The sequence below is a fragment of the Hemitrygon akajei genome, unplaced genomic scaffold (assembly GCF_048418815.1).
Source record: "Hemitrygon akajei unplaced genomic scaffold, sHemAka1.3 Scf000054, whole genome shotgun sequence".
Classification (NCBI taxonomy): domain Eukaryota; kingdom Metazoa; phylum Chordata; class Chondrichthyes; order Myliobatiformes; family Dasyatidae; genus Hemitrygon; species Hemitrygon akajei.
Window position 1 is genome coordinate 2,102,030 of NW_027331940.1, and position 16,159 is coordinate 2,118,188.

Consider the following 16,159-nt stretch of genomic DNA (forward strand, 5'->3'; position numbering starts at 1 on the left):
TTTATAAAACTAGTTAGACCACATCTGGAGTGTTTCATACAGTTCTGGTCGCCCCCATTCTCGGAAGGATGTCGGGGCTTTGGAGAGGGCGCAGAAGAGGTTTACCAGGAGACTGCCTGGATTAGAGGGCATGAGCTATAACGAGAGGCTGGACAAACTTGTGTTGTTTTCTCCAGAGCGGCGCAGGCTGGGGTGAGACTGGATGGACGTTTATAAGATTACGAGAGGAATAGATAGATTGGACAGACGATATATTTTTCCTGGGGGTTGAAATGTGTAATACATTTAAGGTGAGAGGAGATGTGAGCGGCAAGTTTGCTTCTGTCCAGAGACCAATGAGTAGCTAGAGTCTCTGCCTGGGGGGGGAGGAGTCACCAATCATGTCACGTGATCCCGTTTGCCCCTCCCACTTAATCGCAGTTGGGCAGCACCTGCGCGTCTGTTTCCGAGGCCCCGCCTCCCGATGATGTAACAATCTCTTCGCGCATGTTCACAGTCTCCGGGTGAACGGTGTTTTTCTCTCCACTCAGAGCTGAAGTCGGTCGGCTGTGTGTTCGGGAAAGACTTTCGTCTCTTCCGCCGGTATATCTGTCTGCGGGCCGAAGATATCACTTTCCCATCGGTGAGTATTGAGACCGATCCCGAGCGGGGAGATCCGATGTTGGCCGTGAGCCCCGAACTGAGGGCCAGGAACTCATTTGTTTCCAAACTATCTGGGCTCGTCAGAAATATGTCCCCTTCGCTTAATCTGTATTGAACGATCCAAACCAGGAGCCCAGGCTGTCTGTTTCCACAGAATTGAAATGGAAGTCCCGCCGACAGGTCAGGTGAGGCTGTGTGCCGCAGATTCGCCCCGCCCTCTGCTTTGTGACGCCAGATCACGTGGTGTGATTTTGGCCGCTGAGTCCCGTTAACTTCCCCGAACTCGCCTCGCTTCCTGAGGCTCCTCACATTTGTCCTGGAGCTTTATGGCTGTTGTGACTTCTCCCGGACTGGAGTGGGTGAGAAAGGAGAACGTCCCAGGTTGTGGGGATCTTTGATTTCACTGCCTACTTTACCGAGGGACTGTGAAGTCTCGGGGGGAAGATGGTTTCTGTGATGTGCCGATCTGTATCCAAAGGTCTCTGCCGTTCCTCACAGTCACGGGCGGAGCAGTTACCATGCAAAGCGTGAAGTGTCCGGATGGGAAACTTTCTATGGTGTGTTGATAAATATTTGGTGAGGGTCAAAGTATATATGGCAAAGTTCTTGTTGTTTCTTCTAACTCTGTCATTTTTGAATCTTTTATACAGTAGTATGTATCATTAATTCAGTAGCTGTGGTATGTTCTGACGTCTCCGGACCGGCTTTTCCATGTTTACAACAGTAGGACTAGACCCGTGAGTCTGGCGTTCAAACTGTGTTTGGAAATTCCCCCACCCCTCACTGTCACCAGTCTGTCATTCGGTGGAAATCAGGCAGAATCTCAAGTTGCACTAACAACTAAATGTTTGAAGTCATTCTGACGAAACGTCATTAACCTGAATTGTAAAGTTTGTTCCCCTCCCCGCAGCTGTTCCTTACCTGCTGAGTTTTTCTGGTAATTCCACTTTCTTTTTATTACATTTAACCTGGAAATGGAAATGACTCGATCTGTGATAGTAGAACAGTAAGGAAAGCACAACTTTTCCCTGTCAATTATCCTGGTACCAGTTTGTCTGTTATTGCTGGAAATGTGTTCAGTGCAGTTGTTGCTAACGAGGTTCACATGAATAATCTCAGGAGTGATCGGCTTTATGTATGATGGTTCTGGACTTGCGCTCAATGGAGTTCAGAGCGATGTATGGTTAAGTAAACCTACCGGATAGTGAAAAGCCTGGATACAGTGGACATGCAGAGGATGTGTCCATTAGATAGAGTCTGTGATCTGACAGCACAGTCTCAGAATGAAGATGCTTCCCGTTAAAATTCAGTTGAGATTTTTTTTTGCATTAGGTGTCCGAAGTGTGGAATTTGTTGCCACAGAGGTTGGTTGAGGCTGTGATTTGGGTATATTTATGACAGAGATTAATATATTCAAGATTGCTAAGTAGCTTCAGGGTTACAGGAGGAAGGCAGGAATATGGTGTTGGAATAAAAATCAGCCATGTTTGAATGGTGGAGCAGATCAAATGGATCAAATCACCTAATTCTGTTCCTTATGTCTTACCATGACTGAATGATGGCTCCTTCTTATCCCATATTCTTTTGTGTCATGTGAGGGACAATAAAAGTTTGTTCACTGAGATCATTATATCTGCCTTCAACGTTTAAATTTCAGTGAGTTTTGTTCTTAGTGACATTAAGCAGAAATGTTTGGTTCTCCTTTTTATTGTTAATGTGCTTCATTATCTTTCATGTTAAAGTTAGACCTGTGGTGGGAGATTTTTGGAAGAAAAACCACAACTGGAAGCAGAGTGTGACTGAAGACGAGGCAACAGCAACAAGTGAACCAGCCCGAGGATTGAGAGCATCAACTGGAGAGAACCCTTCTGACTTGGAGATTCCAGTGATTCAGTCAGGAGAAAGTTTGGTGAGTCTCATTTACTCAAACACTGGTCCTTTAGACATTCCATACCTGTACAAGGGAAGGTAGGAAACAGCTGGAGCGAGACTGAATGTGCCCTGCAGAACCAGTTATGCCTCTGTCAGACCCAGTTGCAATCAGTCCAGGTCTGGTAATGTGCTTCCAGCAGCCCAGCCCTTTAAAACCACTCCCATTCTGTGGAAATCGAATCCGGAGAGCGTCACTCGGAGACCATATAGTACAAACTCTTTCCAAGTACCTGGGGCTTACTCAGTTAGTCACTCAAACAGGAACCGTCAATGACTGTTCCCGCCCAATCCACTAACTGGCTAACAATTCCCCTTCACCACAGATATATCCGTCCAGATACTCCCCACACAAGACATGCTGGAGCCAAAGTTATTTACTACATGACAGACCCTAAAGACAAATTACAAAATAGTCATAATGGCGTACACACACAGAACAGACTGAGGCTGTCCTATCTCTATGTATGAGTGCACAAGGAGATAAGCATCCTGAAAGCCTAGCTAGCTACCCTCAAGAAGAAATATGGCTCAGCATAGCTTAGTACATCTATTGATCATCAGCAGTTTCTTTAAGAAAAACAGGCTGCTATTTTTTAACGAAGTGTTAAACGATACTTCATCATTCCCTTCTTTTTGATCATTACATGAGCAACAAAACAGTAATTTTTTAAAGAGAAAGCAACCGAGTACAGCTTTGACCTCTCAGTGGGTAAAAACGGCATACAACAGTAACTATAACAAAGATATGTACAACTATTAGGACATAATGCAATATCATGCCCCACATATTACCAAACAGGCCTTCGAAGATCACCATTTCGACCCTTCGGTGAACCCGTGTAAATCCTGCCCTACTTTCTTGATGCTCTCAATCTCCTTTGCAGTGTGCTCGGAGAGGGGTGTAATGTTAGTAGATTCATCAGGGATATACGTGCAGCATTCTGTGTCAATAACAGCACAGGTTCCCCCTTCTCAGCTGGGATAAAATCTAAAGCCGTAAGATTCTATACGAGTGTTTGCCAGATTGCAATCATTTCAGTGGATATTTCTGTTACTTGGGCCTGTGTTTCTGTCAGGGCCCCTGCAGTGTTGTGGCCAGCTCCTCAAGTGCTGTAGCCAAATTGATTATCTCTCGTGAATTCCCGGCTACTCCATAGGAGAGAAAAACTATCATCAAAGATCGCTCAGTCTCAGTTATTCCTCTCCGCTGCTGGGCACCTGCAAGTACGGCCAGGATCCATGTTTCCCAGTGTAGGAAGTTCTGTTTGGTGGGGGCCTGAGATACATCTGTCAAAACACTGTGTCTGTCAGGGCCCCTTGTTCTACTCATTTGGCATAAGTGTGACAGAGACAGAAAGATCGTAACTGGATGCTGGGGTGAGCCCTCTGAAAGACATAAACACAAACACTACTGTTACGCTCCCGTAATGGTTTAAATGAACCAGCAGCTATAGACCACACCTGGAGTCTGGTTTTGATGTTAAAAGCACTGTCTTTATTAGTATCTACTTGTATAACAACTTAAGCAAAATAATCTAAAGTTAAAGGTGTTATGAGTACACATATGTGTAAATATAACTCCCAAACCACTGAGCTCAGGGAATAACAAGCTCAAAGTCTTGAGATGGTGAAGCATGAAAGTTCAGTTCAGACATGGAATAAATGACGAGAGAGAGATATTTGTAATCCAAGGTGAATGTCGAGAGAAGGTAATTATGTTGAATTCCACAAATTCCACAGTGGTAAAATGGGATAACAGTTGCCGTAGGTCTTATTCGTCGTTGTTCTAAATCCACATACGAATTATCACCAGAAGCAGCTTATCAGAGGAGTACTGTCTTCAGAAGGATCTGCCACCCAAGGAAGGGTTAACACACAGGTAGATTCTGCAAGGTACTCCCAATCCAGATCCAACACAAAGTATTACCGACAGTGATTTCCACAGAATATCCCTTCTCACAAGTGGTTACCACATAACACACCCAAATCTGGCTAAGGGTTAACAAAAGTGGTAGCCATGAGATACTCCAACATATCCCCATATGGATTATACGAATTATCACCAACAGTGATTGGTCACAGGGCTACCTCTTCAAGTGAATTACCACACCCAGGCAAGGGTTAGCACAAGTGGTCCTCACAGGATACTACCAAACTAAAAGATTCACTCCAGTGGATCAAACAAAGTGACAATCACACATTCGGTATACAATGGATCAATAATTAACCCACCCTTGTGGGCATAGGAGAGTCCAAACAGTGACCTTTGGCCACTAGGTCCTTTGTTTCGAACCTTCCATCTTCTTTCTTTCTCTCTGGCTGACTGTGTGTCCTTGCTTAAACAAAGCAAACTGTGAGCTATGTAAACACAAGCTGCAAGCAAGTGTAAACACGCTGCACGGTCAAATAGTTCCTGCCCCCTCTCTCTCTCTCTGTAAGAATCAAACAGGAGCCGAGAAAGCTGGCGGCTGACGTCACTGAGGCACTATCTCTTAAAATGACAGTCCACAGCAAGAAACCGAGAGGTTCATCACTCTCTACTATCAACCAATACAATTTCCTTTAGTCCGAGAGAGTCCTTCTACTCAGCTCCTTCAGTAACACGTTTGTAGTCTGTTCGATGTATCCATCGAGAAATCCCCTTCAGTTTCACAGCTGTCAGAGTGGTCAGTAACACTTGATATGGTCCTCTCCTCCAAGGTCTGAGTTTCCCTCGATCCCTTTTCCTGATCAGGACAAATTTCCAAGGTTCTATGGTGGGATAGTCATTCCTCTCTGCGGGGTAGTTCTCTTCCTTGTAAGCCTGTCATACCTATGAATGTAATGCTTGGAAAATTTTGGTTAGTTGGCATATTTATTTCCCCATCTCTTCCAATATCTAATTTTGCTGGTAGGCTTTCTGGGAGCAATGGTGCAAAAGGTCTTGGTCCCTAGGATATTCTCATGGGCCATCCATAAATGTTGTAAACTGGTGACAACCCCGCTTTCCCCTATGGGGTAACCCTTGTGGAATAGGGCTAACGGTAGGACCTTCAACCAAGTGAGTCCAGTCTCCGCTGCTGGTCTGGCCAGTTTATTCTTCAGAGTGCCATTGGCTCTTTCCACTCTGCCAGTGGCCCATGGGTGGTGTACACAGTGGAATTGTTGCTGGATAGCTAGTTCGTTACATACCCCTTTGTTTACTTTCACCACAAAGTGTGGCCATTGTCAGAGCTCAGCATCTCTGGCAGGCCGTACCTGGGAATTATATCCCATAACAATACCTTCACAACAGTCATAGCAGTATTAATGGTAGTTGGAATAGCTTCCATCTACTAAACACATCTATAATAACTAAGCAGTATCTATAGCAATGTACTCTAGGCAATTCAATAAAATCAACTTGTAGACACAGAAAAGGATCCACCTGTCAAGGGAGTTGTACCCGGTGTGCAGGGTACAGGTTACCAACCATTCCCTCCTTTCCCAGGTGTGTACAATTATGTATATAATCGGCCAATATTGGTAAAAACTGTGTAGGAACACAAACCTGTCCCGCTAGGGTGATCCAAAAACCTAGGTTGGGGTCTTTCTGGCACCCCCATCTGGGACCACAGTTTTCACTCCTCCTCAGAGGTGTCCCCCTGAAAATTACGTACCTCCCACATGTCCGGCAAACCCGTTCTGCTTTAGTCATGGAGGGTTGCTTGACGAGAACGCGAGGAGGCTACAACTACTGAGGATTGTGCCGCACTTTTCACTGTCTGTTCTGCTAGAGCATTGTGTTTAGTGACACAGTCGGACATGCGTGTGTGGGCAGCACATTTAATAACAGCCAGAACTCCAGGTAGCTGTAGAGCGGTGAGTAAGTTGTTTACAATGGTGGCTTTACTGATGGGGTGGCCAGAGGAAGTCAGGAATCCCCATGTTCCCAGAGATCCCTGTAGTCATGTACAATTCCAAATGCATAACGGGAGTCTGTGTAAACGTTCCCACTTTAGTCTGTTGCTGGGATACAGGCACGAGTCAGAGCAAACAGCTCAGCCTTCTGGGCAGAGACAGCTGCTTCAAAAGAGGCCTGCTCAATTACTTCACTGTCCGTCACTATCGCATCGTTTCCCTGCTGGATCCACAAAAGAGCTTCCATCCTCATAAAATTGCTTCGGGCTAGAGGGGGATATTGCAGAATGGATGGGAGAGTCTGTCCTTCCTTCACGGTGATCCGGACAGGGGGATAGTTGGTGCGACCGACTTCATGGCCTGAATTTGCTCAGAGATGGGGTACAGCGTCTTGGGATCGGTCAATATTAAAAGTGTGTCTCACCAAATGTCCCGCCTTCACCTCAGACTCCTTCCACTATCGGAGTTGGACCGCAGCCAAGTCTTGCCAGTCTCCCTCGGTGCTGGAGGCTTGTTTCAGCAAGGTGTAGGCAATGAACTCTGGGCTCTTTGGCTTGAACCCAGGGCAAACACTAACAGTGGATTGGGGATCTCTCCAATCATCATGACTGGGAACTTCTGTCCCTCGAGGGGTGCATAATATTGACTTTCCTCAGCTGAGCACCCCGTAATGTCACAGCACAGAGTCACATGGGGGTCGACCACTGGCAGAAGGGGTTCAGACGCAGTGGAGTCCAGATTAAATGCCCACCACTGGGAGGTCGGAAATTGGGGAAGCTATCAGTTGTTCACCTGTCACAGGGTGACACCATTGCCTGTGCAGAGAATCTCGACTTCCAACAGACAGAGCAAGTCTCTCCCTGCTGGATTACACCCCCGACTGTTATGTGAATACGTACGTTCCGTGCCTTTAAACCCAGACAGAGTGAATGTTGCGTCTGATAACTGCAATCCCTTTTCCGATACTATTTCCCGATTGAGAGTGGTTGTAGTTGTCCCCATATCAATCATAAACGGAACTGGAATAGCAGCAACTGTCAATATTACATTGGGCTCTTCCTGAGGGCTGGTACTCATGGTAGGAAGCATCTTTGCTTGTCAATTTCTAAACGGGTTGCTGTCCCCACCTGTCCCTTGGTAGGTTGTTGTTCCCATTTCTGATCCGCAGATATAGCCCGCTCGCATCCTCCTTCCCACTGAACATATTCACCTTTAATATTCTTTTCATATCTTTTTATTATTATTATTATTCAAAAATAGCACAAGTGCATCGAAGTAACAACACTTACAATGCCTCATAAAAGAGGAAATTATCTTGAGGATTGAAAATTTTGTGAATTAAACTAAAAAGAAAAGTGAGGGGAAAAAAGAAGAAACCCATTGGAGGTACAACCCCAGAGCCAAGCGTCATACAAAAAGCTTCTAAAAATAAACATCAAACCACCAAAAAGAAAGAAAAGATATATCAAAAAAATTTACATTTAGATCGTGGAGGAAATCTATCAGTTAACTGAAATGATAATAATGAGCAGATGATCCCCATCTTTTCTCAAATTCAAATAAAGGTACAAAGGTTCGACTTCTAATTTTCTCCAAGACACAGCATCACCTGAGAGAGCCATTGTGACAAAGTAGGAGCTGATATATCCTTCATTTCAACAAGGTGGCCCTCCTAGCTATCAATGTAACAAACATGTTGGTCAGACACAGAAATACCATGGATATTTTGAGGAATTATTCCAAAAAGCATAGTCAATTTATTAGGTTGTAAATTGATTCTGAGTGCTTTAGAAATTGTCGAAAAGACTGACTTTCAAAACTGTTTTAATATAGACATGACCAGAACATATGTGTCAGTGTGGCTATCTCATTTTTACATCTATCACAATACTTGTCAACATTGGGAAATATTTTTGGAAGTCTCTCCTTCGTCAAATGGTAATAATGTACAATTTTAAATTGAATCAGTGAATGACTAGCACAGATCGAAGAAGAGTTAACCAGCTTCAGAATCCATGTCCAATCCTCCCATATAAAAGGGAAATTGAGTTCCTTCTCCCAATCCTGTTTAATCTTAAGTAAAGGACGCTTATCCCTTTGTAATAATAAATGATAAATTCTTCCAATAGAACCTTTCAACAAGGGGTTCATATTCATAATAGTATCTGCCAAATCAGCCTCCAATATGTAAGGAAAATTACTTAAATATTTTTGTAAAAAATGTCTAACTTGAAGATATTGTAAAAAATTTGAATATAAGAGAGAATACTTATCGACAAATTGTTCAAAAGACATCAATCTGCCTTCTTTAAATAAATCCAAAAAAGAATTAATACCTTTATTTTCCCAAAGTAAAAAAAATTGGAGCACTCCAAGAAGGTTTAAAAAGTAATTATGGTAAATTACACTACAAAGTTTAACTTTTTTACGATTAAAAAAAATTGCGGAACTGGTTCCAAATTTGTAAAGAGTGCTTAACCACAGGATATAGGTTTAAATTAGCAACTTTAGCTAATTGTATAGGTAGAGTAACTCCTAATAACAAAGTTAAATAAAACTGTTTCACAGCTCTCAGTTCCTGGTCTACCCAGATTGGCTGTTCATTCCTATCAACCCAATATAACCAGAAGGACATACCAGAAGTTAACAGCCCAATAATACATTCATAGATTAGGCAAAGTGAGACCACCATCCTTTTTCAACTTTTGCAAATGACATTTACCAATTCTTGGTCTTTTATTATCCCAAATAAAAGATAGAATAATAGAATCAATCCGATCAAATAACTTCTTAGTAAACAAAAACAGGAATATTCTGAAATAAATATAAAAGTTTTGTTCGGCGGAAGCAGACACTTTGCTTGCTTCCTCTGGAATAATCCCAAAAATTGCTGTAAGTGGATTAGGTTGAACATCCACATCTATTACTTTAGATAATATTCCAAACACATCCCTCCAAAAATTGTTTAAACTTACACATGACCAAAACATATGAGTTAGAGTAGCCACTTCTGCATTACATCTGTCACAAATAGGGCTTATATTAGAAAAAATATGCACCAATTTATCTTTGGACATATGGGCCCTGTGTACTATCTTAATCTGAATTTAGATATGGCGTGTGCAGATAGGTGAATTATTGACTAAATAATAAATTTTACTCCACTGATTATCTGAAAGTGAATGTTGAAGTTGTACTTCCCAGGTGCGTTGAACCCTATAATTAGGCGACATGCGAGCATTCATTAACTGTTTATAAAGGATTGCTATGAATTGTTTTTGAAAAGGTTTAAACTGAAAAATAGCATAAGCCAAATTTAAAGAGCAGGCTGAGGGGTAAATTGATAAAAAATCACGTAAAAAATTCCCAACCTGTAAATATTTGAAAAATGTGTATTAGAGATAATCATATTTGTCCATTAACTGTGAAAAAGACATTAAACACTCTTGTAAAAACAAATCTTAAAAAGTCCACTAAAGGAGGAAAATTGGCTTTATAAAGATCCTGATATTTTTTAGTAATTATAACACCTAAATATCTAAAAGAATCCATAACTTTAAAAGGAATATTATCATATATAGAGACAGATTCATTTAAAGGAAGTAATTCACTTTTACTAAAATTTATTTTATATTCTGAAAGGTCTCCAAATTTGTCATATAATTTTAGCAAAGCAGGAATAGATTATTCAGGCTTAGATATATATATCAATAAATCATCAGTGTAAAGAGAGATCTTGTGCATGGTCTCATTCACAAAAATCCCATGAATATTTTCGGCTTCACAAAGAGCAATAACAATCTTAAGTTACATAACAAAGGACTTAATGGGCAACCTTGGCTTGTCCCCGTGATAGCTGAAAAAAGGAGACCTACAGTTATTAGTGACAACAGCAATAGGAGCTTTATATATCATTTTAATCCAATTATTAAAATTAATACAAAAACAAAATTTTTCTAAAGTATTAAATAAATATTTCCATTCGATTCAATCAAATGCTTTTTCAGCATCCAAAGATATAAGGCATTGGGGAGTTTTAGAAGAAGGTGAATGTATAATGTTAAATAATCTCCGAACATTTGAGAAAGAAAAATGACCCTTTATAAAGCCTGTTTGATCTTTAAAAATGACTTTACCCAAAATACTCTCCAACAGATTGGCCATCATCTTTAAGTGAATCTTAGCTTCAACATTCAATAATGAAATAGGTCTGTATGAGGCAAAATCAAAAGGATCTTTATCCTTTTTGAGAATTAAAGAAATAGAAGCTTCATAAAAAGTAGAGGGTAAATCACTTTTCACAAAAGATTCTTTAAACATCTCCAACATATATGGAGAAAGCAATTTTCCAAATTTTTTGTAAAATTCTACAGGATAACCAGCAAGTCCTGGGGCCTTACCAGATTGCATTGAGAAAATAGCTTTATGAATTTTGGATTCAGTAATTTAGGCATCCAGAATTTTTTGATCCTCAACAGATATTTTAGGAAAAGCAATCGTTCGTAAAAAAAAAACAACAACAACAACAACAGTCATTTCAGAAGAGTCCACTGGACATTGAGATTTATAAAGTTCAGTATAAAAGTCTTGAAAAATCTTATTAATTTCTTCATAATCCCGAGCCAGGGTGCCATCTTTTCTACGAATTTTCAAAATTTGCATCTTGGCTCCAGCTGATTTTAATTGAGATGCAAGTAGTTTATTATTTTTATCTCCAAACATATAAAATTGGGTCTTTATCTTAAGTAGATAACCTTCAATTGAATGAGTTAATAATAGGTTATATTATGATTGAAGTTCCACCCTTTTTTAAAATGTCAATATTAGGGGAAGTCACATAGATATTATCTAAATCTTTAATTTGTTTTGAAATTTTATCTAATTTTGCTTTAGTCTGTTTTTTAAGTTTAGTTGAATAAGAAATAATCTGACCACATAAAAATGCTTTGAATGTATCCAATATAATTAATTTAGACATACCTCCTATATCATTAAAAAGTAAAAAATTATTTTATCTGGCTTTCGATAAAACTAATAAAGTCAGAGCTTTGCAATAAAGTCTGAGACATGTGCCATGGTGGACGGCCAAAAATGTCATCGTCAAATTCAAAGGACAAACTCAAAGGCGCATGATCAGGTATAGCAATAGCGTCATATTCACAGTTTTTAACATTAGGCAAAAGACAGGGATCAACTATAATATAATCAATCCTTGAATATATTTTATAAACATGGAAAAAAAAAGAATATTCTCTGTTATCAGGGTGTAAATGCCTCCATAATTCGATCAACCCAAAATTGGTCAAAAAAGAGTTAATAGATAGATAGATACTTTATTCATCCCCATGGGGAAATTCAACTTTTTTTCCAATGTCCCATACACTTGTTGTAGCAAAACTAATAACATACAATACTTAACTCAGTAAAAAATATGATATGCATCTAAATCACTATCTCAAAAAGCATTAATAATAGCTTTTAAAAAGTTCTTAAGTCCTGGCAGTAGAATTGTAAAGCCTAATGGCATTGGGGAGTATTGACCTCTTCATCCTGTCTGAGGAGCATTGCATCGATAGTAACCTGTCGCTGAAACTGCTTCTCTGTCTCTGGATGGTGCTATGTAGAGGATGTTCAGAGTTTTCCATAATTGACCGTAGCCTACTCAGCGCCCTTCGCTCAGCTACCGATGTTAAACTCTCCAGTACTTTGCCCACGACAGAGCCCGCCTTCCTTACCAGCTTATTAAGACGTGAGGCGTCCCTCTTCTTAATGCTTCCTCCCCAACACGCCACCACAAAGAAGAGGGCGCTCTCCACAACTGACCTATAGAACATCTTCAGCATCTCACTACAGACATTGAATGACGCCAACCTCCTAAGGAAGTACAGTCGACTCTGTGCCTTCCTGCACAAGGCATCTGTGTTGGCAGTCCAGTCTAGCTTCTCGTCTAACTGTACTCCCAGATACTTGTAGGTCTTAACCTGCTCCCCACATTCTCCATTAATGATCACTGGCTCCATATGAGGCCGTATAACTGACGCAAAATGATTTGGAAGTCGTTGATTAGTTGAGCTCTTATCAATCATAGGATTTAAGCAACAGTTAAAATCCCCACCCATTAACAACATATACTCATTTAAATCTGGCAGTAAAGGAAATTTTTTTTTTAAAAAAAGCAGGATCATCGAAATTAGGACCATACAAATTAACCAGAACAACCTTTCTATTACAAATCACTCCTTTAACAATTAAAAATCTACCATTAGAATCTGACTCAATATCCTCTTGAGTAAATATATTAGATTTAATAAAGATAGACTCACCCTTAGTTTTGCTCTGAGAAGTAGCATGGAGTTGTTTTCCATTCCGCCAGCGAAAAAAATCTATTTTGATCTCCTGTCTTGATATGCGTCTCCTGAGCAAAAATTATATCAAATTGGAATCGATTAATAATTTTAAGTCTTTTTTGTTTCATAGGATAATTCCAACCACGTATATTCCAAATTATTACATTAATCCATTTAACTGCCATACTATAATTTTATTCTTATTTACTTTATACATCCGCAGAACACATACCAATACGGGATTATCAAAGATGGCAGTGATGAAGAATAAAGCCATATAGAAAACACACATGCTCCAGAACCACCCAATGGGAAAAAACTCCTAACTCTAAACCCACCCACCCTCCCAAAAGCCTAAAAAAAAGGCAAGTGACCTAAGATAGATGCAAAGACATGGGCCACTCTGCCTCTCGTCTCTACCTCCCCCGAGCCAGAACATAAAATAAATAAAATGACCTTGCAAGAAAGACAGTAAAGTCTCAACAAAGGAGTGTTTACGTTCTATCATGTGTTAAACAGAAAAAGAACCAAAATAATATAATCTCTTAGAGAGAAAAACCAGCCCCATCTTAAGTTTAGCTTTAAATCCCTAAGAAAACTTTAAATTCAGTTACAGGGCACTATAATAAAACAGAATAAAAAAAAGTTAATAGTATACTTAACTGAACTAAATTGATGGAAATATTAATTAGTAAAATCATAGTAACTTAACCCTCTCAGATAAATATATAAAAAGAAACCCTGTTGGTAGAAAAAAAAACTACCAGTTAGTAATTTAAGAAACAGCAAAAAAAATCAAACCAAATATTAGATAAAAGGAACAAATCCTTTTATCCTCTTTTCTCAGTCAAATATGTAATTAACCATTTAAATAGTCAAACTTGATCCGTAAATCTTCTTTCCAAAAAAAAAATCCAATAGGATGTAATGATGAGCAGGTTTTCTTTTCTTCTTTTATTAATTTGTCAATGAAATATCCAAATAGCCTTCATATATCTTCTTTTCGTAGTGTGAGTAATATACAGATAATCAAACAGCTTTTCAGTTAGTTCATTCAGTAGTAACGTCAGTGGCAGTGACAGGTATAGCCTGGACAAAATCCAGCTCGACTTTTGGGTCAAAGAAAGTACATGGGGAAGAATTAGGAGGAAAAACTTTCATTCTTGTCGGGTAACTCAAAGAGGGAAATTGTTTCTTATCATATGCTTGTTTCATTACCAAAGCAAATCTTGCTCTTTGTTCCATTTCTTCTTTTGGATAATCTTCACAAAAACGGAGCTCAGACTCATTGAATCTGAAAACTCTGTTTTCTTGCCTGTCGCATTATTTGATCTTTAATTTTAAAGTGATGAAAACAAGCCAAAATAAATCTTGGTCTGGCTGAGTCTTTAAATTTCGAAGTAGACAGCCTGTGTGCTGTTTCAATAGCAGGTAGATTCATGCAGATTCTTCCCACTTCTCGTAGACATAGACATATCACTCTCCTTCAAGAATCAGCAATTAAAAATTTAAAATTCAACATTTAAGCTGTGGGCGGGAGAGAAAACTAAGAGCAGCACAGAATTAGTGCTACTCCATCGACAGACAGAGGGAGTCTCCATTCACCTGTACTATTAGTTCCCTTCGGGGTTGATTGGCATTTGAAAGCCCTGTTCCAATGATATGTCAAAGCTTGTTGCATTCGATTTTGGTCATTGTCAGGCCAATCCATATTATTTGTTAATGATGTTGGCTAACTTAGTTGGTAAGCATTGGAGCAGTAAGACAATAAATTGGGGGGACAGATTCCCATCATTAAAGGCTTGGTCTCCTGCGAAAGTGCTGTAGCAGGCCACAAAACTCATACAGGGTCGATATGCCAGACACGGGTTTGGGATCCCATGTTTCCCTATCAGTTCTAACTTTAGACACACATTCCTGCCCTTCTCTCCTATGTAGACCGGCCTTGGTTTGCTTACGTTGTTTTTCCTGCTGTCGTTTTCGGCGCCCATCCATCCATTCATGCTCTGTTTTTAACGTCTCCCAACCTTTGGTGTTCCTTCTGCAGTACTTACCTCTATCCTAGTGGTCGCCAACCTGTCGATTGCGATCGACTAGTCTATCTTTGAGACTTTTCCAGTAGATCCCAAAAACTAAGAAAAATAAATACACAAATACTGTTGAAAGATTGTTTCTGGATTGTGGGGTTTTAGTTCCATTCTTTCTACATGCGTGTAACTACACAGTGTCCCCAACCACTGGGCCACGAGGAAACAACATGAGTCAGCTGCACCTTTCCTCATTCCCTGTCAGCCCACTGTTGAACTTGAGTGCACGCGAGGTCATCAGTCGCCTAACCGCAGTGACACCCTCATGCCAGAGATCGCCAGTTGGCCTCGGGCGGCCGGTGGGAAGTGCCGTCACTACTGGCCTGGAGTGCTGCCTCTAAACCTGTTTAGCACACTGAATGTTTGTGGGGAATCCGGTGCTAAAATATTCGCAGACGACCTAATTCGGGCTCAGCGTTTCATAGGTATCAGAGCAGCTACCGTGCTGTGATCTACTGAAACAAACTTTTGTCGGCTGATAGGTCCTACTGGGGGGGCGGGCTCGTGCCCTGTCACACTCCTTGCTCGGTTGGTCACTCTCTCCGGACTGTGACTGCCGCGGCTCCGGCACAGGGACCTCCGGCCCTGACATTGTCCTCTCACCCGACCCACGACCAACCAAACCAAGCCAAGGCATCTGGCGGCGGGCGGGCAGGAGGCTGTCCAATGAGGCAATGAAGCCCTCAAAACCACTTGGGTACCCCGAGTCCAAGCACCCTGCACTTAAACGAAAACGTGTTGAGTTTTTTCAGCGGAGAAAACGTGAGCAGCGCGGGACAGAAGCTAAGTGCCGAGCGCCACAAAAACTGAATTACGGAATAGACTGGACATAAGGAACTTATGAGTATCGCTGTATTCCTATTGTGTTTAGCACCCCCACCCACCCCATCCCCCGTTGGCCGGTCCACAAGAATATTGTCAATATTAAACCGGTCTGCGGTGCAAAAAAAGGGCGGGTGCCCCAGTGTTTATACATTATTTCTACTTCCAGGTTGTGGGGTTTTACTTCTGGTCTTTTCTGCCCTGGTGCGCATGCGTGTAACTAATTGATCTGGGTCGATCTTGCATTTTACTAAGGCCAAGGTAGGGGATCTTGGGCTTAAAATGGTTGGTGACCACTACTCTATCCCTTTATCACCTGCATTATTTTTCCAACTTGCTGATAATATACTGTTCCACTTTAAAGGTATGTCACATCCGGAATATTTTCCAGTTAGCCGAGGATTTCCTTCCACGCCACTGTGTGGTGTTGGGAAATCACGTACAAGGCAA

The 16,159-nt window shown here is 40.9% G+C and overlaps 1 protein-coding gene across 3 annotated transcripts in view; it reads left to right on the forward strand.

Moving 5' to 3' along the window:
* Positions 1-474: 474 nt before the first annotated feature.
* LOC140721367 (uncharacterized) overlaps positions 475-16,159 on the forward strand; it is a 558,567-nt gene continuing 542,882 nt past the window's right edge. For 2 of the 3 annotated variants that reach the window (XR_012097366.1, XM_073036210.1), the window contains exons 1-2: positions 475-622; positions 2,385-2,551. The gene's annotated coding sequence lies outside the window, so the exon portion shown is untranslated. The remainder of the gene's footprint in view (positions 623-2,384; positions 2,552-16,159) is intronic. The other variant, XM_073036211.1, reaches the window with a different exon arrangement.